General features: G+C 38.3%; 1 protein-coding gene across 2 annotated transcripts in view; it reads right to left on the minus strand.

Annotated features, from left to right (window-relative positions):
* CNTN1 (contactin 1) overlaps window positions 1-27,165 on the minus strand; it is a 68,730-nt gene that overhangs the window by 36,196 nt on the left and 5,369 nt on the right. Inside the window, exon 2 of one of the 2 annotated variants that reach the window (XM_053463093.1) lies at window positions 9,332-9,420. The exons of the other annotated variant lie outside the window; for it this stretch is intronic. The gene's annotated coding sequence lies outside the window, so the exon portion shown is untranslated. The remainder of the gene's footprint in view (window positions 1-9,331; window positions 9,421-27,165) is intronic. 2 annotated transcript variants of the gene reach the window in all.

Raw genomic sequence — 27,165 nt, forward strand, 5'->3', positions numbered from 1 at the left:
CCTCCAACTGATTTTAATGGGAGCACTGATTGACCAACCAATCAGTGTCAGTAAAATGCACCTACTGAAACTAACAGGAGCATTTCCTACCACTAATTGACACTTTAACCAGCCAATCAGTGGGAAGAATTGTTGGATTATGGAGGAAGAAGAACATTTTTGCAGCATGGCTACAACTTCAGTGTAAGGTAAGTGCTTTATTTTTTTTGGAAGGGGGTGCATAATAAAGTGCTTACAGATTAGAGATTTACTTAAATCTCTTTAAATTGGATTTTGAGGTATAGTTGTTTAATTACTGAAAGGAATTAAAAATAGATATGAAATGTTGGGTAAGAAGCTCTATCTACTGATTTGAGATATATGAACACATTTTAATTGGTCCCTTCTAAGACATGAGAATGTCTGTTTGGTTGAAACATTGACGTGATCCATCATTTTGAGCCTAGTATGTATCTGTATATATTTATATATATATACAATTCATGGATGACTGATGATAACATAAGACATCCAGGTTCAAACAGCACCTGGAAGGAACCGTCTTTCAATTGATATATTTGAAGAGCACTCTAACCCTATTTTGATGTTAAACACATAACTGAATTAGGAAACGAATGTGAAAAAACATCCCGACTGAGTGCAAGCGGAAAGTGGAGCTAAACTAGGCATAGGCTGTTACCTGGATTAAGGGCTATGTCAAACCAAATCTTATTCTTGCTGGTGACCCATGTGTTACAGAAAAGTGTATGTATTCACCAGCCAGACAAGTATTCTCCAAGGGAAATTATCTAAACAGCATTTCTCTAGAGACACTGCCTGTCTGTTGCAAAATATGTCTCAGAACTACCCATTAGCAGCACAGTAGCACACAACAAGGAAAGGGCCTTCTTCATTCCTTGATGACGGATTCAGTGAACTAGATGAAGAAATAAATGAAATGTCATAATTATTGTGCTTCAAGATACATGGATAATTATGTAGCATAATCTTTATTTAGTAAAAATAAAAAACAAGTCAACAGTTGAACAGCAAGGTAGGTTTTCCTGCCTGTGACCAATGGTTACACACAAATCCTATTTAACAAACAGTCTACATCTCCCACAGCAACCCAACAGCCTAATGAGCTATGCATCTCAGGCTACATGAATCTGATAGGCCCAGAGGCTATGAGGAGTCACTTTGGGATGTGCTGATGCTAATATACAAGAACACATCAATTCACTATTACTACATCACTATTTAAAGTAGGTGGCAAATAGAATATTTATCAAGGAAAAAAACTGAGCATTTTTTGGCTATAGTGCTGAATTTTAACAATCAACACAGTAATATTAGAATCTTTTTGGTGACTGTGTCAACAATGAAAATGTAATGTTTTGCATATGGTTAGTGCTCTCATCCCTTTTTGCAGCCATGTACCATGTATGTAACTGGCACTCTAATAGGTAAAGGTTTTAGTGCAGGTTGGAGTCCATTTTATATGAGACTAGGAGGCATTAGTATGTAAACATCTTGCATATAATTAGTAGAATTTCTAGAAGTCACTTCCAGTGTGAAAAAGTATTTGCCCCATCCCAATTTCTTCTATTTTGGCATATTTGTCACACTTAAATGTTTCAGATCATCAAACTATCTTTAATATAATGAGATAACACAAAAGCTCATCTCACATTTGCCAAAAAAATCTTAATAACCCTCAAGGCTTTTGGGTTAATATTCTGTGCTCAAAAGTGGAGCCTGGGTCCAAGGATGAAATGCTGCCCTCCTCCCACAACCATCAAAACCACTACCACATTCATTAGGTTATATCGTGATTAATAAATCAACTCAATCATGCTTCCTCATGCTCTCTCACACTATCATTCAAGCTCACAATATTTTGCTACCTTCTCTGCTGACTGCCTCTGTGTCTCTGTCTCCTTTCCCACGGCTCTTCTTCTCTTGCCTTATCATGTTCTTCTGTCTTCTTTCTTTGTCCACATCCCCCTGTGTTCTCTGGCCTCCAGGATCCTATTTTTTGACATATCCCCAGTAACTCACATATACACTGGCACACATTTGTACACACACTTTCACATTTGCATAGACTTGCACACTCATGCCAACATACATGCACATACTCACACCCTACACACTCATGTTAACATATATTCCGTTTCACACACACATTCATGCTCACACACTCTTACGCATACATATCCACGCTCACACATAAATATTCATGCAACTAGGTTTTGGAGTGGCCTAGTCAAAGTCCTGACTTGAATCCAATTGAGATGCTGTGACATGACCTTAAAAAGGCAGTTCATGCTCAAAAACCCTCCAGTGTGGCTGAATTAAAACAACTCGGCCAAGAAGAGTGGGCCAAAATTCTTCAACAGCGATATAAAAGACTAATTGCAAGTTATCACAAATGTTTGATTGCAGTAGATGCTGCCAAGGGTGGCACAACCAGTTATTATGTTTAGGGGCAAGTTGTTTTTCACGTGGGCAATAGAGGTTTTGATTAACTCTTTCCTTTCAATAAGCTGCCATTTGTGTTTACTCATGTGGTTTTTGTCTTATATTAAAATTAGTTGGATGAACTGAAACTTTAAAATGTTACAAATAAGCAAAAATAGAAGAAAGGGGAAGGGGCAAATACTTTTCCACAAGATTGCAAGCAGCAGCGAATCACAAGTATAACAAAACATCAGTGTTAACACAGCATGCATGTGACTGGCTGCTACCACCCTAACTGATTCCTTTAATTAAATTGGAGTTCTACTGATCATGTGCTGATCAAGTGGAGGCAGCTGCTAAAGGAAAATATTGTTAAATATCTGTATGTAAATGGGTTACAAGATCAGAAACAGCATGGTTTTACTGCATGGAGAACTTGTCAAACTAATTTCATATGCTTGTTTGACTGTGTAACTAAAATAATAGACCAGGGAGAAGGAGTAAATATGACCGATCTGAATTTCTGGAAGGTGTTTGACATTGTCCCTCATAGAAGACATATATAAACCGCAGTCTTTGGGTTTGGATGTTCTAATAGTTGAATGACAATGATTGAGTGACAAAAGACTGTAGATATAATTAATACTATATATTCAGAGGAATGTCTTGTTACTAGTGAGGTAACTGAAGGATCTGTATTCGGACTCATACTTTCATTAGTGATATTACAAAATCTTAATGGTAAGGTATGTCTTTTTGTGGACAATACAAAGGTCTGTAATAGGGTAGACGTTCCTGGTGGAACAAGCCAAATGGTAAGTAAATAAAGTAAAATAGAAGAATGCTTGAAAGTGTGACAACTGCAGTTTAATGTTGACAAATTTACAGTTTTGGAGACCCCATCGCTATAAGGATATTGGTATTTTAGAGAGAATTCAGACGAGGGCTACTAAAATTGTAAATGGTTTGCAAGATAAAAATTATCTGGAAACACTAAGTTTGCACCAGTTTGCATGCAGTAAATTGCATTGGATCCACGCAAAATAAACTCCAATATGTGGTTAACATGAAAACGGGGCTAGAGTGTTCTTTTAAAGTGTCCAGCTCTGGTTCATAAACGCTAATTCAGAGCTACTTAGCAAGCCCCAGGGTCCAGATGTTTAATCTCCAAACAGGGAACAGCCTATGGTTTCCTACCTTCTTGGGTTATACCCACCCACTGACCTTTTGGAGCCATTTTTAAGTTAGCATGACCTATGCACAGCTGACCATGCCCCCTGACTCAAACCACCCTTTCTGTCTTCTCTAAGCAGTAGTAGAGGAAGAATTGCTGAAGGACAGCCTCCGCGAATTCCCAAGTTTGCATCAGTCCCAATGACAGGGTGCAGTGCCCTAAAACTCTGTGCTGCTCTGATAACAGTGGGGCTGTGGTTTGCAAAGTATGAAGTTGCATCTGTTTAGATGACTAAGGCTCTTGAGCTGCCAATTAACACTATAATACATCAAATATATATTTTTCAAATGTTTAATTACTAATGCATTTTAGTTACCCTACCACAAACATCTTGATTTAGATGGTTTGTTTACCTGAGTCTACATTTTAGATAGAAAAATAAAATAAAAAAACAAAGTAAGTTTTAAGTGTGCTTTTATAACAGTAAACATAAGAAAGGACACCTTGATACACAGATGGGAAAGGTAATAAGTGTATCAGCACAGCATGGTGCCACAGCAGACAAAGGCTCCAGCAGAATTTATTATACTGATTAAACGGAAACCAGCACCAACGACACAGGGGTATATCTGCATCAAGATCATAGCGCTCCATGTTTTGAGTAGTGATTACATTTATTCAGGATGATTATATATATATATATATATATATATATATATATATATATATATATATATATATATATATACACACTACCATTTGTTTTTGTTTTTTAAAGAAAAGCACATTTTGTCCATAAAATGAAATAGCTTAGAAATACAGTGTAGGAGTTGTTAACGTTGAAAATCAGTATTGCAGAATGGTAACGGCTAATTTTTAATAGAATATCTTCATAAGAGGCCCTTTATCAGCAACCATCGCTCCTGTGTTCCAATGGCATGTTGTGTTTGCTAATTCCACAATTTAATATCCCTAAATCCATTACATTTATTGAAAGTGGGTATATTTATTGATGAAATTAGTTTTTTCCAATCAAGTTTTTGATGAGGATTGACACTGATGCTATTCTTATATGAAATTGCATGTGGATTAAAATTATAAATTAATTTACCTATATTTGTTTCTATGACTGCTTTTTGGGGATCAATTGTTTAAGATGCTCTACTTGATTCCTAGCAACCATCCAAATTGGGATGTAAGAAACTATAGGAACTATTACTACAGCAGTATTTATATGGGTTGAACATATACCTTTCCCACCTCTGTAGTACAGTTTGTCTACAACTCAACTTCTAAACCAATCAGCATCCATCTCCTTTAACTCCAGCCTAACCCCTGCATGTTTAAACGTACTTGCAAGGCTTGGAGTATAGACTGAGGCTTTATGTTACAATTTAACGGAGGATACTATGGTCGAGGAAAGGAGAAGGTCAGCCACTGACTGGCAGATTCTCTCACGTTAAAAAAATATTCCTGCCTGGTCACCATAGCAACAGTGAAAAAAAAACAGCTCTTACATGTTGGCAACTGATCTGCTGTCAGATAGGGCAGCTTGCCAACATGCAGATACAATTATGGCAACAGTCAGTGATGATATTACATCAATTACTGATAACCTTCAGCGATCAGACAGTATGACATTACAAATACTTCCACACATTCGTCAAAGCCCCCATCAGAAATAAAAAAATAACAGTAATTAAAAACACATATATTTATATAAATATAATTATAAGTTGTAGTCCACAAAAGCAGGAGCACCAGCACAGCAAATGGGCTATTTTGTGGAAATGTGTATTTCATCCCTAGATTATGTAACCTACATTGCATGCCCCATCTGCTGGTGGTGTGGCTAAATTCAGGGCATGGAGCTAGTAGCACGCAGTGGGTAGAGAGTGAACAGGCAGAAGTAGGCATGGAGAAGGTGGCAGAACCTGGCTGGGGAGTGGGCATGACCAAACACTGTTCCCCTGCTTCGATATTGACAAAACTGACCAGGAGTTCTAGTGAAGCAGTGCTTAACCAAGAGGCATCATATCAAACTTATATAGATCCCAGGTATGATATGTTTTGCTAAGGAGAAGCTGTTTATTCATTGGACTTTTTGCAGTACTGCAAAACTCTGGGAAAGCCCCTTAGGCACCCACAAATAAACATCCACCCATGATGGATTAATATATAGCAAATAGCAATATATTTGCTTAAACAATATAGGACACTGTTCAATTTATGAACTGGCACTGGGTAGATAATTTTAACATAACACATTCAATCCATCCAAGAGACTTTCCTGAATGCCAGCCTCATAGTCGCTGAAAATAGCATTTGTTGCATGTTCATCTTCCTTTTTGGTTCTACAAACATGTCCTTTATTTTCATGAAGAATAATTCAGTTGTGTTGTCATGAAGAACACTCAGAGTATAGCTAACCTGGTAGTTTGCATTAGATATGATCATTTCAGGTTTCTAACTTCATAATGCATTTTAAAAGTCTAAACCCAATGAGCTGTGAAAAATGCTCAGCTGCCATTATGGGTAGGTAAACAGGTGCTACACAGTGTTAATGAGCTCAATGGTCCAGAACTACCAAGGGAAAATGACTTTTGAATTCATGGAATCAGGCCTGGAGTGGCTATAGGGTATATTGGGCTTATATTTCAACTACAGATAGTACCAAACCACTGCCCTGCATGGACCAATCAGCAGAATCACCTTACTAGCTTCTAGAGACATTGCTCCAATTGTAGCCAAATTTAGTTTAGTTTTACCTGGTCCTGCTGTATCATATAAACATAATTTCCAAATGTATTCCTGTACCTACTGTAATAAATAATAAGCAGTAAGCAACGATATTGCAACTGATATGAATTGAGCTGTTTAAACAATATCTTAATCTAAAAAGGCTTTGTCCTTCCTGACAGCTCTATTTTGTATATTCCTACAATGTTATATCTCATGCCAAACAACATCATTTCATTAATAAATCTGCCACTGCACTTCCATCTCACATGAGTATTTTTAAGAGTGTCATGATGATTGCACACTCCTATTTATGTTATTTAAGCCAATATCGATTTTTGAACACTCATCTCACACTTGAGACAGGCCAATTACATAATGAGCTGCTTCGTGTTCTGCAGGAGCTATCTCAGTCGCTTAATTAACACTTAATAAGGAGCGCATCCTTCCACAAATTGCATATGACAAGACAGAGAAGAGGCAGATGCGCTAGCCATTTTCTTCACACAATGGTAATTTATTCATGTGCGCTGCAATGGTGGACATGAATGCAGAAACCAGTGTTGCCATAATTGTTTTTTGTTTGTTTCTTTGCTTTTGATTTAAACCAGACTCTGTACTAATGCTTCTCACATTTTCATTTGGTCCCCTGATACATCTAACACATTTACCAAAGAAATATTGCAAGATAGATAACATCACAATTTGAACAGAATTTCATGGCTGTATAATCCACGTACTAGAAAAACTGCATTCAGAAAAAAAATGGAACCCAACCCAGCAGTATAAACCATGCAATCCCGGAATATTTCGAAGCAAGTCAAAAACACACTCACAGTTATCCCAGAGGTGGGATGCTTCTATATAAATATTCACAGGATATTAACAAAGGAAAAAATAAAATAAAAGCTAATATTCTGTCCTACATTACAGAAGGTGTTTTGTAATCACAAGACGAAGGGGGAAAGTGCCACACATGGTGCAACTGCAAGAGGAGGGAGAGTGCAACCTTGTATGGGATATGTGGTTGGCATTGTATAAGGTAAATTAGAAGTCACAAAGTAAGGTGATGCAGAATTTGTACCGGGCATATGATAAATGAAAGACTGCAGACTTGTTTAGATCTTGCTAATAAATATGTTTAAGTATCTTGCTAAGCATCTTTAATATTGTAATGTTCAAGTCCAACTGACTGAAACAAGACATATATGTATTATAAACGCACCATAAGTGTATACCAAGGGGGAGTAATTACATTTTTATCGTCAGGATCTGCATTATTATCCCCCCTTTTAGATTATCTTTCCCCTTTTCTTAAATCCCTGCTGTTTTCGCCATCATTCGTAAGTGTGGGATGAGGAGAAAAGGAGATGACTAGTTTTGTCATATTTTGCCACAGATCTCTGTTTTATGAGGTAAAACACATCCTTTGCATCTAAATGTCTCAGAATTATACTGATTCATAAACAAAAACGCACAGGCTATAGCTGTTTTGTAACCGTTACTTCAGCTGTAGTTTTCAGTAAACAATAAAAGAAAACAGCATTATCATAGAAGACAAGACATGAAAGAAACTTTTTTTAATTACTTCTAAAATTTGGACATTTTCAGGTTTATGTAGGTCTGGGTGTTTTGGGGCTTTTTTCTGATGAAATAGGGTCAAATAGAAAAATGCTAAGAAATCTTAAATATTCTACATGATAATACATATGGTTAAATATATAGGATTCTGGGAAAGAGTTACAAAAATGAGACATGGACTGTAAATGAGAGCAAAATAATGAACATGACTGTTTGCTTGGGAATTCAACATTTACCTACAGTATATGTGGTGGTGGCTGGGTCAAGATGTGAGCTCTCCATATCGATACCTTCTGGAGGTCAACAGCCCAAAAACATTCAAGAACATTCACAATTTAGACGATCTTGAAATATCAAACACACCAAAACATAAAGTATGTGGTAAGGCATATCCTTGTTTGGAAACCGAACCCCCGGGAGGGACATTTTTTTAGACCCTTTAGACTAGTTAATATATTGTTGGATCTTTGCTCGATGTACAGGCCTCTGCTAACAGCTATGCCTGCTACATTTTGTGGCGTCAATGCTATCAACATGCTATGTATCATTAACATAACAATGACAATCAACAAATCAATATAACGTTCCAAGTATAGACCGGTGATTGCTATAGCAACAAGAATGTGCTTTGGAATTTGTATATAAAACGTTGCTCACTAAAAACAGAAAAATAAAACAGTAACATGTTGAAGGTGTCTTTTGAGACACGGGGGAGAAATCTCATTATACGCTTTCATTTTTAAAAATGATTTACAACGGTACAACTAAGAAGACTTTTTTCATTTTTTTTACAAAGACCCTTTTTCTTGGTCATCACCATCTCAAATTATGCAATTTTCATAGTCCCTTTGGGATGCTGATTGCTTTGAATCTCCAGCAAATTGATAATCACATAACTGAATAGCAATGTTTTATGTCAGCTATCTATATTACGGAGTTAATGAATTTATACAGAATACTCAGGCTAGGTCTTCAGCTTGTTTAGCACGTAATGGAAAATACAGTGGAAAAATGCCAGAATTTCATCATAATGATACTTTTAAAAATGCCAGAAAATTCCAGGCTACATTACAAAATTATCACTAAACATCTCATGAGTCCAAACAACTAATTTGCAATAAGTACCCCACACATTACATGTTTGTACATATGATGAGTGCACGTTTACATGTTAATGTATGTTTACATACATTAAACAACAGTGCAAATCTTCTCAAAACAATGACTCTAAGCTCCTTTATGAAGATCACTGGAGCAAAACAACTGCTAAGAGTTAACAGCTAATCATGACTCTGCATTCAAAATCAGAACTGCAAGTAGCTGAATTATCGCAAGAATGTTTCTACCTCAATTTATGAAGACCCCATCCACTTATTGAAGCTTTACGTGTCCTACCTCGAGTGATGAATTGGCGCACTTTGACTATTGGGAATGTGAAAGTGAAACAGAAGGTGGTCCAGTGAAAATAATCCACATAGTAAATCCTGCAGCAGGGAAGAAATAAACAGATTTCACAATATGACCTCAGAAATGGCAGTCATGCAATTGCGTATCCTACATCCAATCTTGCACAGATTGCGTGCTAACCAGAATTAAAGCGCACTCCATACATGGTGGAACTGATTTCACATTAGGCATTCTGTGCTTTAAGTCAAGGGTTTATCTGCTTAAGCCTTTTGATCCAGCAACATTGCCTGTGCTTGTGGAAATAGGAAACATTTTACTGCAGTCATTTGATGCAGTGAACTCCTCCAGTCATTCCATCCGGCCCATATCACGCCTCTCGCAGACTACAGAATGAAAGCCATGCATAATTGAAAACATTAAAATCTCACAGCACTTCCTGCAGTCATAGTTATGTCCAGTAATGGATTATTGATTACACAAGCAATTGGGGATAGGTAATTGGTTTTGTTTTCCTAGCAAGAGGAAAAATACCAGTAAAAAAGGGGAAGTGAGTTTCCTGAGCATATCTTCTTCCCGCTAAAGATGACAATAAACTACTGAGTGCTGTTTTTTTTTAATTTTTTTTCTCTCTGCCTTCCTTTAGCTAAAGGTGTGATACCTACCGTGTCCGCCATGGTCCCTCGCCGGTCTGACTCTGGTGGGTGAGGCGCACCCGTCCTCTCAGTGTAACGTGCGGAAGACATGCGATCCGCCGTGGCACGCCCACGACATGGCAATAACAATGAGTGAGCCGCTGTGACGAGTCGGCGGCACTCGCAGAGCTGCTGCCCCAGCATCTGCCCGTGTGGCACACCTGCGGCGCTCACGGGTGTAGCATACTCAGATGCCGTTTTTGGTATATCGGCCCGACGCCATTCGTGTGCGCCGGTCACGATGACGTCATACACATTGCTACAGGTTTATTGCTTGTTTTCCCGCCCTTATTCTTATTTAAACCTCCTGTCCCATTAGTGCAGTGCTCCTTCAAAGAGTCACTTGCCTACGTTCCTACTCCTGATTGATTTACGTGTACGCCTGTCCCGACCGTGGAATTTCCTGATTGCGTTCTCTCTGCCGCTGACCCTGTACCACCTATTTGCCTTGGACTTTCTGCCTAAACCCTTCGTGCTGTTCTACGCTACTGTCTCTGCATAGTGGGTGCATCATCCGTGTTGTCCTTGGTCCCGCATAACAAAAGAGTTGTTTTCACCACTCTTTATGTCACTCAATTTCACAAATTCTATTTCATGCACTCTTAGTCATTATTTAATAAAACACATTAAGTGGTTCACATATTGTGTTTTTACTCATTTTGTAAAATGATTTCCTCTAAAAAAGCATACACCCTGTTAAACAAAAAAACATAGTTCATGACAAGTGAAATCCTTTCTGCCTTATTACAATACGCTCTGGTCGGGAACTCTGAATTGTCACCTTTCCTCTGATGTAATTTCCCCCCGCAGATCCATCTACACCACTCATCATTTTTAACCCTGAGCTCTCTTTTTTTTTTTTATGTACTGTTACAACTCCCTAGATGGCCTATCTACAGGTTGCTCGGCTCCCGACTCATGCTGGCCTTGTGCTTATAGCTTCAGGGCTTTCTTTATTTGCGTTTACGTTACTAACCATGCTTACAACCTACTTGATTTGATACTTATGACATGAGGAAATTCTTATATTAGTACTAAAGTGTTGCAGCTGACTTAACCGTGGGCAGAAACCATGTAGTAGTAAAACAAAATCAGAATTTTAATGCTGAAACAAGGTGGTGACGTAAAATGTACCTCTCAGCTTCAATTAGTGTAATAAATGACCCATTTAAAATGCAGATACAGTAGGGACAGATATTACGGGTCTCAAAACACCCTCCATATATCAAACTGTCTGTTACCTCTTGTTATGCATTTTGCATTTGTATGTACTGAATTCATAAATCTGTAAATGTAACAAATGTAGATTCTATGCGTCAGGTTAATCTTTGGCACACTGACCCACAAATTGTATTTCAGTCTGGACATGAAATATCATGTGTGGACTTGAAACAGCTCCATTCTCATCTTAGCATATTCAAACACACATTATCTACGGTATTAAACATATGTGTTTGTTAAAATTGTTCTGAGGAAATGTATTAAAAAATTGTTCGAAATGTCTATATTACATTGGAATACATATAGAGAAATTTGCTTAACCAACAATAATACCTCAAGGTGCTATAGAAATATTTTGTAGTGACAATTGTATATTTTGCGTGCTTTGGTGTGTAAATGAAGGAAAGATCTTGGTATTATAAGGAAATATTGCATGTTTGCAAATAATATGACATCATACGTTTCTAGCACTTAACAGAAGGTTGTCGTGAAATGAAAAAAATACCGCTGTGAAGTAAATTGTGTTCCACCTGTAAAGTAATTTTAAGCGTCAAGTACTTTTCTTTAAAAAAGGGAACAGCAACAAAGTACTCAATATGGGGTGTGATCCAGCCCTCGATACATATTGTGAATGTTAAAGATGACTAATAGCAAAAGGCCTACAATGCTTAAACTGCACAAGTCTCAGGCACCCATTATTAAAGTAACGTGCTTTGATTTTAATTGGTAGAAAGGGTCTATAAATACTGTTGCTGGCGTGTTTTGCCTGGGTCTGGTGCAGTTCAATTCATCCAGTATGCTTTTGCAAGTCAATTATTCAATGAATTGCATATGATGTGTACTAAACGTGATGGAGCTCAATTAGCTTCATTATTCATTAAAATGCTGTGGGCTCCATGCCACCATAACAGAGGACATCAAATCAAATTATTAGCTCTTGACAGGCTAGGTCATAATTAATAAATAGTATGTATATTGAAATAATAATTATAATAAAAACAAATAAATTAGGAAAAAAGTGTCAGGGCCCAAGGACACTAATCTTTATATGTGGTGGTTCATAAAAAAAGGGTGTCCCTTCTCATTTGTCATGCAGGATAAGATTCTGACAAGTTTGTGATTGGCCTTCAAGCTGTTCAGCTAAATCTTCAATGCGGCAAAATACTCGAAGAATAGTAGAGCAATATTAACACTTCTGGTACTATTTCCTAATTACATTTCCAGATTACTAGAGGTGTTAATTAGTTTCGAAAATAAATGAAGCAAAAGTTCTCCACAAGCATGGGGAACCATACCTTATGGCTGTATCTTAAAGGGAGACACTTGTGCAAATGGACCAAAAACAATTCAGACACATTTTTTATTTCCTGCCCTTTCAGTTTGGAAGAAATTCAATGGGCTTTTTCCATTTGGAAACAAAATTTGTTGTCGCTCACCCTCACTCATGCTCTCTCACACTCTCTAATGCTTCGTCACAGTCTTATTTACTTTATCTCCCACTCTCATTCACTCTCTCTTAATGCTCTCTCTCAATCTCTCCCTACCTTCGGCACCCATGTCCTTGTCTCCTTTTCCACATCTCAGTTTCTTCTCTTGCCTATTCTTGATCGTCTGTCTCCACAAAAATGCTTCTCTTTCACCACAAATCCGTCTGCAATATTCTGGCCTTGTGGAGTACTTCCGCAAAAAGGGCGGAGCCACAGTTCACACTACGGGGTCAGCCTCTCCCCATTACTACAATCGGGGAATAGGGTGTTCGCAGAGGCTCTGCCCCTTTATGGAAGCCATCAGGGAGGCCTAGATAAGGGGGCTAATGCTTAAGAGATGCCAACATAGAAAGAAGACAGAAAAACAAGTAGGGGCAAGAGAAAGTGGAGCTGTGGAAAAGAAAATGAGGGCATAGAAGTTATCGGCGGAGAAGGTAGGGAGACATTGACAGAGAGTGTGAGAAAGAGTGTGAGAGTGAATCAGAGTGTAATACAGAGTGAGAGTATGAGAGTAACGAAAGCAACAAAATGCAAACAACAATTCTGAGCTCTCTGCTTTACTTTTGTGTGTTTCATTGGGAATCCCTCCACACTTTCAGACATTTGTAGGAATTAACAAAATTAGCAATTTTCGTTAAAATTTCAATTAGCACAAATTTGCATTTTAATGACATCTGAGTATTACGTTTAAATTAACTTTTTGTGAGTGTAAATACATCTAGACTTTTGGCTGAAGCAGTACAGAAATTGTACCCATAGATATCAATAGTGGGCACTTTCCCGCCAGTCAGATTGGTATGAAATTCAGACACTTCATGTTCAGGCATATCATGTTTGATTCAACACAACACCTGATTATTTTGCTCATATTGTGACTTTCCTTATCTAGTAGAGAAGTTAATGATTGAAAGTGATTTCACAGGGCGCTTAATGCAATGTCTCAATATTCCTAGAAGACACAAAATTATGCAAGGTAATTAAATTACAATTGGATGTCATCTCCCTTCAGAAAGTTTTAGACAACATATGAGAGTGGTCAGATGGTTGTTGCATATCACCATAGAACTATATCAAATGCATTTGGGGAAGAAAAACAAAATGTTGATTATTGTGGAAATCCTCTATTGAGAAATTACTGTATTTGCTCAAGTATAGGGCGCACTTTCCCCCACTTTAAGTCTTTAAAGTGGGGGTGTGGACTATAATCGGGGGGTAGTGCAGGGGTGCGCAATTCGTATCGCCTGATGCCTGGGACATGCAGTTCCGGGCGCCGGGCAGGTGTTTTTTCCTTTTCATTTAGCTCTGCTGCGCTGCAGGGGATCCTCCTCTCTGGCAACCGGTGGAAATCTGCGCGATGCAGACAACCTGCAGGCACTTCCGCCAGGGCTTCGATGAAGGAGCGCCAGTGTTACATGACCTTCTGGTGCTCCACCATAGAAGCCCTGCAGCGCTGCCAGCAGCAGCGGAGGTTGTCTGAGGGCATCGTGCAGATGTTCACCAGCTGCCAGGCAGCGCTGCAGGGGAAATCTGCTGCTGCCGTCACTTCCTCCGGGGCTTCTATGACGGAGCGCCTGCATAGGAGCCCCAGCAGAAGTGGCGAGCAGCAGCAGAGGTTGTCTATGCGCATCGAGCACCGGCTGCCCCCACTAGACATCAAGGAGTTTGGGAATGTATTGGTAAGTCAGGGGAGGGGGCAGAGAGGCATATCTAGGGAGCAGAGTGGCATATCTGGGGAGCAGAGTGGCATGTCTGGGGACATATCAGGGGACATAAAGCATATCAGGGGAGCTGAGTGGAATATCTGGGGGCAGAGTGGCATATCTAGGGGGCAGAGTGGCATATCTCTGGGGGGCATAAAGCATATAACTGGGGAGAAGAGTGGCATATCTGGGGGGCAGAGGGACACATCTATAAGTAAGGTGCATTATGCATTAAGGGGAGGGACCTTAAAATGGCTATTGGTTTTCCAAATTTCAAGTTTGTATATAACATATGCTTACTAACTGCATAATAGATAGCAAAAATGTTCAAATACATGTATTCCGGTTCATTAGATAAAATACTTTTTACTATTCCACTCGTGTATTTTTTCTTTAAAAATTAATTTTTATTTTAAAATAGCACCAAACTTTATGGGTGAGGCCTATAATTAAGCCAATACGGTAAATTTTCCTTGCAACTGCCAATTTGTCATTCACCAGCACGAAGTATCCTCTCATATACATACAATGCTGCTTATGCATGGAGAGGTTCCACAGGCTCTCGATGTAATTATACAGTATCTTGAAGCTGGGTTTAGGGTTCAACCCATCGGTTCTACGTTGTACCACTGGAAAGGGGAAGGGCTTAGCAGGGGCTGGGGGAGGCTTGGGGGGTGGAAAAGCGAGACAGTAGGTCTGTTTGAGAGGTATATACAGTATAGAAGAATTATAAATGACATTACGCTCCTCAAAACAACATTAATAACAATGATTGTAATATGGGTTTATTTGAAACATCCAGTACTTGTCACAAATATTACTTGCAATTTACGTGTTGTAATGGCTTTGAACATTATTATTTAAGATGCTGGCAGGAAAATTGGTCTCTAACTGGGTAATTGAGCAGCATTTCTCCATGCTCCAAAAATGTACATAAATATGTGATCTTTAAACCAGGGAAAAGGTACATTTTGTAACTAAAAAAACTGAAACAAACTCACCCTATGGTCAGACGTAAATCTACTGACCAAAAGGCAAAACAAAATACACTGCATCCTACATTTCATATATTCTACATTAAGGTAATTACATTAAGTAGACTTTTCCAATGTGTATCAGTACATATCTGAAAGTACATTGCCAGGACTTGAGATGACACAGCTAGAAAGTTGCATTTGTTCTTATGGGCTAATCATAGACAGATTATAGACGTGGAGGCTCCCTTCATCCTACTAATATGAGCTGCAATACTGTTATCTAATAGGTTTGTCAACACAAAGAAAATAACATAAATATAGTAAAATGTCCTTTTATACAGGAGAGACTGATATTTTATCTCATGTCCCTTTATGAAAGCACATAGACATGTATTTGGATTAGTTTAAACATATATTTCTTGTTTTCTAAAAAGCAACCATAATGTAATCCCTAAATACAGAATTGTGGGTAACAAGACAATAAATACATTGCATTCAATAGGACAAAGCGAGAAAACCCTTGCACTTACTGGTACTAATAATCTGCAACAATCTACCATTTAGCTGTATTAACAAAAGTCCTTTTGTAATAAATGTACTAAGCTGCCCAGAGCAACCAGCAGGACAGAATTTTTAGAGATAAATTTAATACAATAAGAAGATAATTAGGCAAATTGTACTGAATTTAAAAGCTTTGTACAGCTGTTGTCTTAAAAAATTACATTTTTGAAAAATTAAGCAACTTACCTTTCGATGCTCACTTTCTGCACCATGCTTTCTCTCTGGCCCACTGGTTATGTTTATGTTATGCACTACCTGTAATGTCTTGTTTACACATTGTCAAGGGCTGTGGAATATGATTGCGCTATATACATCAATAAATAATAATGTAAGATTAACCTCTTCGTGTCAATGGCTGATTTTATTTTTGTACCCTTCGTTTTAAAATTTCTGCAGTTCTTGTATTTAACTGTAATTTTCTTCTTTCCCATTTACTGAACCCACACAAGTTATATATTGTTTTTTTCTCAGGACGATAATTACAAGTAGCATTTTGCTATTTCAAACACCCTGCCCCCCATTATCCATGGTGAAAGATCAGCTGCTTGCCCAGTATAGCAGTAGCTATAGGGAAAATCTCCAGGCAAGGTACGGGTGTGAGGTGTGACAAAGTGATGGGGGGTGTGATGTTGATGTTGAGTATGTATGTGTGTGTGTTAGAGTCAGTGCATGTTAGTGTGAGAATGAGTGCATGTTATGAGGGGATGCAAAGGGCCAGTGAGGGGAAGGTCACTTGGCCTTACCTGCCAGAAGGTACCTGCCAGGTCTCCCCTATTTCTTTGTAAAGTTATGCATTGTCAGCAAACAGGCATTTCTACTTGTGCAGCTGTAGGAGGTGTCCTTCAAAGAGGCACTCAGACCAGCCCAGGCACTTAAATGTATACAATAACTCAGTGGGCCCTTCAAATTCTTCAAATGCATTTGTCCCTTTAACCATGCCCAGCTAAATGCCCTGCAGAACATGAGTCCCACCAAACATATCACACTGTATATGTGACACACTTTTGTCCAGTCAGCTTTGGCACTAGCTTGATTGAATGCTGCTTGGGAGGGGTCTATTCAGACCACAGTGTGTGGAAAGTCCTCCCATTGGTTTAATTGGGAACACTCTCCAGCCACTGCCACAGTTTGAAGCAACCAATCATTGACAGGAACAGTCGGATCCTGTAGGAAGAACTGCAACTTTTTTGTCAGGTAAGTGCTTTATTTTAATTTTATATTCATTTTGGAAGAATGCATATTAACCCTTTAACAACAATTGCTTTCTTCACGATATTGCTGCAATTCCTCAAAATTGAGGCATTTAGCAACACCAAAAAACTTGCAAGGGAATTGTGTCATCACATTCACCATATTCAATATGGTGGTGGCCAGCTGCTTAATAAAAGCGACTAACGATTGTCTCCTAAGCTCAGTTGGTGTCGCTGCAATGCTGCGATATCACGCATTCAGCAACACAAAAAAGTCACTCCACAGTGAGAGCTGCCTCTCAGAAAATGTGAAAATGAAATAAAAAAAATATTATAAAATAAACAGAAAAAAGACCCCTGTGATTTCACCATGACACCATAAGGGGGATTATCAAGTTTCAAGAAAATGTAAAAAATAAATGTCCAAGAAAAATAAAAAATAAAATCTTTATTCCTGAAGTCCTAAAATTAGCACTGTATCTTCCCAAGAGTTTGTGGAAATACCACCATTTGAAATACCCTGAGGTATCAGGTAGTTTTCAAAAAATATATGTGGTTTGATGGGGAAATTTGAATTGTCCAGCTTCAAAACTGTCCCAAATAGGACTTGGGCCCAGGATAACGAGATGTCAAAATTCCAAACTGGAAAATGCACACCTCACAAATGTGGCATTTTAGCCCCAAAATTACCAGACAAACCTATCAATAGGTGGTATCACTGTACTCAGAAGATATTGTTGAAAACATATCAGGGTGTTGTTTGTCAGTGACATATGCGAACAGCTATAAATTCATACCTGAAGTACAAATAATTACTACCGCAAATTTTCACAAATGTTTGTTTGCAGAATTAGTGAGTAGAAAGTGTTAAAACACCACCATTTGAAATACCCTTGGGAGTCTAGTTTTCAAACATATATAGATTGATTGGAATAAATTGAATTGATTGGCTTCAATGCTGTCCCAAATTTGACATGGGCGCAGGATGACCATATTTGAAAAATATTTTTTTGAAAAAGCAATGCGCTACTTGTACTTATTGCCCTATAAATTGTTTTTTTCATTAGCTTTTCTAGATGGTTAAAGGGTTTTCAAATAAAAATCAGAAAGTGATTTTGTTTTAATTTTTTAATAGTAAATTATTAAAAGATTTTATAGCACTAGGTGACATATTCAGGAAAAGGAATATTATCTGTACCATATGCTGCACTAGGGAGAAAGTGGGAGCTTAGGGAGATAAATGTGTGGCAGTGAAGGCAGTATAGGAAGGATGGATTTGGGTTTTTAGAGAACTGGTTAGATTTTGCAGACTCTATCACAGGGAAGAGCTGCACCTCAATGGGGGGCTGCGGTGCTGGGGGAGAAGATGTTTAGACGGTTGGAAGAGATTTTTAACTTAAATATAAAGGGAGGGTGAAGTTGCATTAAAAGGGTAAGTTCGGGGCAGGGCTTAGCTTTAGGAAGTTGAAAAAGAAATGGTGGGGTCGGTATAGATTTAGAAAAAGCTAAACCACAACATGTTGTGACATATAGGTTAAAAATAGCTTGGTGGTGATGTGTACAAATGCCTGTAGCTTAGGGAATAAGATCCCTCTACTTACTGCATTAATAACAAGTCTGAAGAAGTTGGAAGAGGAGTCAACATGGAAACAAGCTATGCAGGATTTGGTATTTACAAATCGAGATGTCACTGTCCGATGTCACTGTAGGAAAATATTTGGACTCCAGTGATCATCAATCAGTGTGGTTTATGATAAGGTTAAAGGTTACATTGAACCACACTTACACCAAGGTTTTTGATTTTAGAAACGTGGATTTTTCTTTCATAGAGAGATTTGTAGGTGAGTCATTGATGGTCTGGACATCTTTAGATGGAGTCTAGAAACGATTTAAGAGATATCCTGCTAGAGGCAGCAAATCATTGCATTAAACTGCAAGACTAAAAGAAAAAGGAAATGTGGCAAATATACTGAAGGAGAGGAAGCTAGCTTTTAACAGGTTCAAAATGAGTAAGATGAGAGCAAATTTAAAGCTAAGCTTAAGGGGACAAAGCGCATTATTAGATGAGCCAAAGCACACACTGATGAGCAAATTGTCATGTTAACAAAAAAACCTCTTTAGATATATACAGTTGTGTGAAAAAGAAAGTGCACCCTCTTTGAATTATATGGTTTAACACAGAACAAAATAACAACCATTTGTTCCTTAGCAGGTCTAAAAATTAGGTAAATGCAACCTCAGATGAATGACAAATGACATATTACACCATGTCATGATTTATTCAACAAAAATAAAGCCAAAATGGAGAAGCCATGTGTGGAAAATCTAAGTAAAGCATCACTGCTTCAATAGGAATTAAGATGCTAAGTAGCAGACAAAAGCCCTTGATTAATTGATCATCAGCAAGTGTGACCACCTATATAAAAGGTGAAGTTTAAGCAGGTTGCTGGTCTGGCACATTCAGGTATTTGTGTTAACTCAATGCCAAGGAGGAAATACATCCGCAATGATGTATTAGAGAAGGCCATCAATTTAGGTTATAAGGCAATAAGAACAATTTATTAAAGAGGATGTTCCGTGTTATAAGTCAATATTCAAACAATTTAAGGTCCATCATTCTACAGTGAGAAAGATTATTCAAAAGTGGAAAACATTAAAGACAGTTACCAATCTTCCCAGGAGTGGACGTCCCACCAAATTTACCCCAAGCTCACACCGTGCAATGCTTACAGAGATTGAAAAAAGAAAAAAACAAGTTACATCTCAGCCTCTATAGGCCTCAGTTAGCATGTTAAATGTTAAAGTTCATGACACTGAACAAGTATGTTTCTTTAGAAGGGTTGCCAGAAGAAAGAATCCCCTCTCTAAAAAGAACATAGCAGCACTACTTAGGTTTGCAAAATTGCATCTGAACAAACTATAAGACTTCTGGAACAATGTCCTTTGACCAAAGTGGAGATGTTTGGCCATAATGCTCAGCGCCACGTTTGGCAAAAAACAAATATTGCCTTTCAGCACAAACACCTCATTACCAACTATAAAGCACAGTGATGGAGGGGTGATGAGTTGGGCTTGTTTTGCAGCCATATGACCTGGTAACCTGCAGTCATTGAGTTGACTATGAACTCCTCTGTAAACCAAAGTATTCTAGAGTCAAATGTGAGGCCATCTGTCCAACATCTAAAACTTGGCAGAAATGTCATGCAACAGGACAATGAGCCCAAGCACACCAGCAAATCTACAACAGAATGGCTGAAAAAGAAAACAATTAAGGTGTTCCTATAGAAATGCTATGATGGGACATTAAGAGAGCTTTGCATAAACAAATGCCCACTAACCTCAATAAACTGAAGCAATATTGTAAAGAATGACTGGGCCAAAATGCCTCCATAATGATGTGAAAGATTGATAAAGTTATACAGAAAATGATTACTTCAAGTTTTTGCTGCTAAAGGTAGTTTTACAAGCTATTGAATCATAGGATGTAGTTTTTCACACATGGCTTCTCCATGTCAGCTTTATTTTTGTTGAATAAATCATAACACGGTGCATGTGTTGCTCATCTAAACTTGTATTTGCCTCATTTTTAAACGTGCTAAGGAAAAATTATTATTATATCTTGATTGTAAAACCATAGAATTAAAAAAAAAGAATGTACTTTATTTTTCACACAAGAGTGAAAAAAGAAAACATAAACCAGGGATAATTAAACTAAAGACAAATGAGGCAAATTATATAAATAAGGATAAAGATCTAGCCAACTGCCTAAATAATTACTTCTGTTCTGTATTTATAGAGGAAGATAAAGGTGAGGGGCCCTCATTCGCCAAGAGAAATAGGGTAACATTTACAGAGGAAGAGGTTCTGCTTGAACTCTCGAAAGTAAAAACGGAAAAACTATCTGACCTGATAGGATAAATCCAAATTAATAAAGGAGCTCCGAAGTTTCCTGGCAAATCCACTACCACAAATATTTAAGAAGTCACTAATGCTACCACAAATATTTAAGAAGCAACTAATTTCAGAAGAAGATAAGAGAACTGGAAGTTGGCAACTGTAGTACATTCACTACAAAAAAAGGTAGGAGGGAAGACTTGGCCAACTACAGACCAGCAAGCCTTACGTCAGTAGTTGGCAAATGAATGGAAATCATGCTACAGGATAGGATTGTTAAATATCTGGAAGTAAATGGTTTGCATGATCAGAAACAGCAGTACTTCTAGTTTACTACCGGAAGGTCCTGTCAAACTAACTTAGTTTATTTGACTGGGTAACTAAGATAATAGACCAGGGAGGAGCTGGTGATATACCCTATCTAGATTTCAGTTAGGCATTCAACACAGTGCCTCATAGAAGAAAAATTAGCAGATTAGATGGGCCTTCAAATTTTATGTTTCTATGTTTCTATGATATGACCAAAATAATGGTATCTAAAGAAAGCTCTTCTTGTCCTGGAAAAAAAACAATATTTCATTTATATGGGTACACTAAATAAGAAAGAAATGCTAAGCACAAACATATTGGAAACAGCCATGTACAAATCTTAAAATGGAGACTCACCACAGAAAGGTATATCTAACTTTAGTTTATAGGTATACATATTTTAGTATGATATTGTGCTTTCCTTCATCTATAAGTAAAGGTTGATGCATGCTGCTTTATTCATTTTTTTTTTGCCTTGTGTCAGCCAAGGACAGACTAATGAGGCATTTAAGGTTCTGTTACTACAAGCCCTTTAGCCATTGATTTGTCCTTGGAATCAGCTGAAGACATACATCTATTCGATGCCTCTACTTTCAACCAATGTTCCCTAATCAAGTAACTCTCGAACATTTAACAGTTTCTTGTTTTAGTTACTCCGCCAAAAAAAATATATATATATTTATATACATATGTCAGAGTAGTTTTTGATTTTTTTGGGGCCCCTATCAAACAGAGAATGTCAAACTCCTAACCACTCACACATTTACTCCTATAACAGTATTTCACCAAATACTTTACAGACTTCATAACAAATGTATGACGAATTATGTTGGACAAAATGAGTCACACAATCCAGATGTCTTGTGAAAATCTTTGATTGCTCTCATATGATGTTTCTTTATGGATTCCAGAAAAATCCATGATGCTTTCCTCACCATACTACATGTGATTAGCTGCAGAAGGATGATCAGGCACATAACCTGAGTCTAAGGGGCCTTTGCTGCAAGCATTCAATTCACCATAAAAGTTATGCTGGCTCAAACAAATCCCTTTCAAGTAAAGCAATGCTGACTCCTTCCGGCACCGGAAGTTGTATACTGTTCTGCACTGGTAAGGAGGATTGTTAAAGCTTACCGCGCAGGCGTTCACCGGCGAGCGTAGACAACCTCTGCTGCCGGCACGTCTGCACGATGTGCTTTAACTATCTCCCTTGCCGGGACTCCCCCCGTGGGAATTCCCGGCAAGGGAGATTGTTAAAGCACACCGAGCAGACGTGTCGGCAGCGGGGGTTTACGCGCATCGCCGTTGCCGGTGAACATCTGCGCTTAGACAACCTCCCGTGCTGGCACTCCCCCCCCGTGGAAAGTGCAGGCAGGGGAGGCTGTCTGAGCGTATCGCAGAGTAGGATGCAGGTCCCCTGCACCGGTGCGGGGGATCTGTATCCTAACCCTGCCAGACCTCGAGCTCCCTGTTGGGCTAGTTAGAGGGAGGTCGTGATCTCCCCAACCAGCCCTGCTCATCGGGCGCCCGCTGATCAGGGCTAGTTGGGGAGATCACGATCTTGCACCTACCTCGGCGCGGCCCTGAAGACTGGCCCAGGGGAGGCGGCTTCTCCGCTCGCCCCTCCCCTAGAGATTTGTGATTCTCCAGTCCGGCTCGGTAAGTAAGTATACCCGGCGTATAAGACGACCCCCGACTTTTGAGAAGATTTTCTCGGGTTCAAAAGTCGTCTTATTCGCCGGAATAGACTGTATGTCCTCTGATGCTAAGCAATTGCTCTGCTAAGATGTACTAAAACATCCTGTGTTGCAAAGTGGTTAAAGTGGGGTAATTACATTTGGTTTTCAAATACAGGTTGCTATTAGACCCATGTCAGACTTATCTCATTTACATACAGGCCCTTCAACATAGAACAATATTTCAAAAAATATATAATGAATTATCTGTCCCTTTATTAGCATATGAAGCTTTGTTAGTGGAAAAAGAAAGGCACAACATGACCTAGTTTCTGATTCATAATTATTTGACAACTTCCTAACAAAAGCATGCTCATCTGGTAAGCTTACATGGTCGATGTTGAAATGTAGCTACCAAGCAAATATAAACATTCAAACAATGGCAAAAAGCCCCTAGTACTGATTTATTTGTTAAAATAACTTTATGGACATCCCAGGTTTCTTTTGCAGGAGTGGTGAGAGGTAAGCGTGGGAGGTATGTGTGTATGTTTGTTTGCATATATGTCCTGTATGTATGTATGTATGTATGTTTGTGAGCATGAATGTGCATGCATAAGTGTATGTGAGCATGGATGTCTGTGTATAAGTGTGTGATTATGGATGTGTAATTGTATGTGTGAGTATGGATGTCTATGTATAATTGTGGGCATGGATGTGTAATTGTGTGTGAGAGTACGAATGTGTTGGAATGGGGGCAAGAGGCAAAGAAGGCACAGACAAGCTCTTTGAGGGTGATGATGGCACAGCCAAGCTGTTTGAGGGAAATTATGGCACAGACCAGCTATTTTGGGGGCACTGACAAGCTGTTTGGGGGCACTGACAAGCTGGGGCCAAAGGTGGCACAGACAGGCTCTTTGGGGGTTAAGATGGCACTGATAAGCTGCTTCTGGTAAAGGCACTCACAAGCAAGCTGTTTGGAGAAAGGTGGCACTGTGGGACATGTTGCTTTGTGAAGTTGGAGGGCCCCGGGGCAATTTTTGCACCAGGGCCCTGTTTTTTAGTTATGCCCATGCCAATATATATATTTTTTTGTTTTGATTTTTAAATCTCATTTCATTTTTAATTATTTTTTAATTGTAATCTTGGCAAGCATTGACATCCAGGTCATCCAGGTGTACAGATCCATTTATTTCCATTTACTCATCAATTGAATTGAGTTGACTCAATGACTCTTTCCTAACTTACAGGGAGGAAACATTTATTATTTATATGAAATAACCAGACTTGCAGAAAAAGAAACCCATGGTCTATGGTTAAAATGTTTAATTCTACAAATATTGAATGAACGACTTGAGCATTTCTGAAATAAGTGCTTTGTAAATGAATTCTAAAAATTACTAGGATCCAGGAAACATAAACAGCCCAGAATGGGTACATAATTTATTAAAACACTCCAGTCTAGGAAATTATTTAACGAGACTGCACTTTCAAATGTATTAGTGTCCTTGGTTCTGGATTTACCTTACTGAGTCAGGAAATGCTGGGCCGTTGTCAAATTCTGCAAGGGGTCTCTAGATGGGTGGTGGCGAGAGTTGATGGGATTTGAGCACATGGCAGTAAGCTGAGCCACAGTATTGAGGTGTGCATGTGTTGGAGATTTAAATTTTAGAGATAACCCACATTCTTGCCGCTGCCTGGAGCAATAATATTGTGATTGGGTTTGCTTCTTTTTAAAAATGTAATAGTTAAAGGGGCTCCCCCAACTCTCTTGCCCCTTCTCTCCTTTTTTTCTTCTTTCCTTCTTTTCTGTCCTCTACTTTTTTCTGTCCCTTTTGTCATCCCCTTTCTTTCCTTCCTTTCTCTCCTTATGGTTCCCTCTTGTCTCTTTTTTGTGTTTTCATTATTTCTCCTCTGCATTCTTTCTTTCTTTCTTTTCTCTATATTCTCCTAAACCAATAGTTTTACGTATCACAGATAACCCACGCTCATTACTCCCTAGACACATGTCAAACAGTGTCCAGGAAACAGCTTGGGAAATGGTATTAATCTTATGTGAGTTGCATAAACTCACTGGCAACGGGGACCCTAAGTAGCTTCAAATTTTGTTTATAAGGTAGTCCCACCATTGTCTAGCACAAAGGCTGATGTTTCTCAAAGATTAAATTAGAAAGGATGATAAAAGCAGCAAATAGTGTAGTGGAAATGACATGACTGTAGACCATAAATATTAACAGTTATGGTACCCTTGAATATTTTGTACATTAAGTACAATATCTTCAGAAATAATTGGAAATGTTCCTACCCAGTATTATTGACATATTTTAATGGGCTAACCAAAGGTATTTAAGAAAAGTTGCTTTTTCAACTGCCATGTAGAGATTTCATTGGCAACAATAACAGCCTGCAAACATTGTCTGCTGGCAGTTTCTTCCACTCTTCAAATTGTAATTTGTTCAAGCTCTTGAATGTTTGCAGCAATCCTTTTCCCAAAGTTCAGCTCTGTCCAAAGCTTTTCAATCAGATTGAGATCAGGACTCATTGATGGCCAATCTCAAACAGTCCATTTTTCTTTCCAACCATTCTTTTGTGTCTTTGGATATTACCAAAAGTTACTTTGATACCTAATTTTCTGACACTGGATAGCTCATTTTACTGTGAAATTCCTTGGTAATCATCTTATTTAAAGATTCCCTTAATACTTCCAATGCTTCCAATTACCAGAGACAGTGAAGCAGCTCCACAAAATGAAAGATCCACCACCATATCTAACTATAGGTAAGGTGTTCTGTTCCTGATCAGCGTTTTTTGTCGCCTATAAACATACCCCTTTTCTGCATTGTTGAAGGTCTCTACTTTTGCCAGAGTGATTGCTGTTTTTGCTAGGTAGGTTTTGGCAAAGATCACTCAAGTCTTTTTGTGTTTTGCTTTCAGCAATGGGGTCTTCCTTGGTCTTTGTTCATAAAGTCATTCTTGGTTTAGTGTGCAGCTATGGTACAGATTAATTTAAGCAATGGGGGCGTTGAAAATGTATCGAAGATGAATCTAATTTCACATCAATTACATTCTAGTTCTTCTTTTCTTCAAGAAGATGCCAATGTCATGACAATGTTCCCATTTTAAATGTTTCCTGTGCTGTTCTTTATCAAACATATGAGTGTATGTAGACCAAGGCTTTCACATGATGTACAAAATACTCAAGGGTGCCAATTATGTTGACCATAACTGTATTGTTAATAAGAACTTAAAAAGGCAATCCAGATATCCCACCCTCAAGGGAAATTATATGTAAAAAAACAGATATACATAGTGGTCATAAATACAAAGTGGTTATATATATTGTGCATGTATTGTAAGTTAGTTAAATAAAATGAGGCAGTGTTTTATGCATTGCAGCTTTTTTTTCCTTTGTACATACAATGTCTGACACATAATGATGGAGATTACAGGTGTGAAAGTGCTATACCTATTAGAATTCTTTATATGAGTATGCATTGCAGTTTCATAGCTGACCCATATACATTTTACACGCTACAGAAAAATCTGCCTAGCCATTTAGGAAATTCATAAAAGAAAAATCTAATGATGGCTGTGCACGAATTTCACCTACTGCCAGGCAGCACTTGTCAAACACTGGCCTATAGCACGTAAATTGTAGGTGTCAGGTTTTTTGGCAGCCCCGTGCCGGCCAGCGAAAAGAATTCACACGCTTCATTTAATTTAATCTAGCAATGTATGGGTTCTACTTAATGCATATGGTCAATATGAATATATCTGAATAGATTATAATGACATATAAAAAGGCTGGAAGTCTGGGACGCTGCAAAATGAAAGGAGAAGTCACACATTCTTTTTTTATTACTAGTATCATATTAAAAATAAATTTTCAAAATATTGCACCATTCTCTTTTTTTCTTATCTAGTTTTTGCAAAATATAATGCTTTCAGGCAGCTATCTATTTGTGTTCTAACTCTCACGTCTTAGCCCAATATACTAGGCAAACACCTTGACTTGGCATAGTGCCTGCGTTAAACCATAGAATGGTTCATCTAGTCAGATACTAGGTAGGAAAGGACTTCATTGCATTGCCATAAAGAATCAGCTCAGTATGGTAACT

Source organism: Spea bombifrons, chromosome 4 (assembly GCF_027358695.1).
Source record: "Spea bombifrons isolate aSpeBom1 chromosome 4, aSpeBom1.2.pri, whole genome shotgun sequence".
Taxonomy (NCBI): domain Eukaryota; kingdom Metazoa; phylum Chordata; class Amphibia; order Anura; family Pelobatidae; genus Spea; species Spea bombifrons.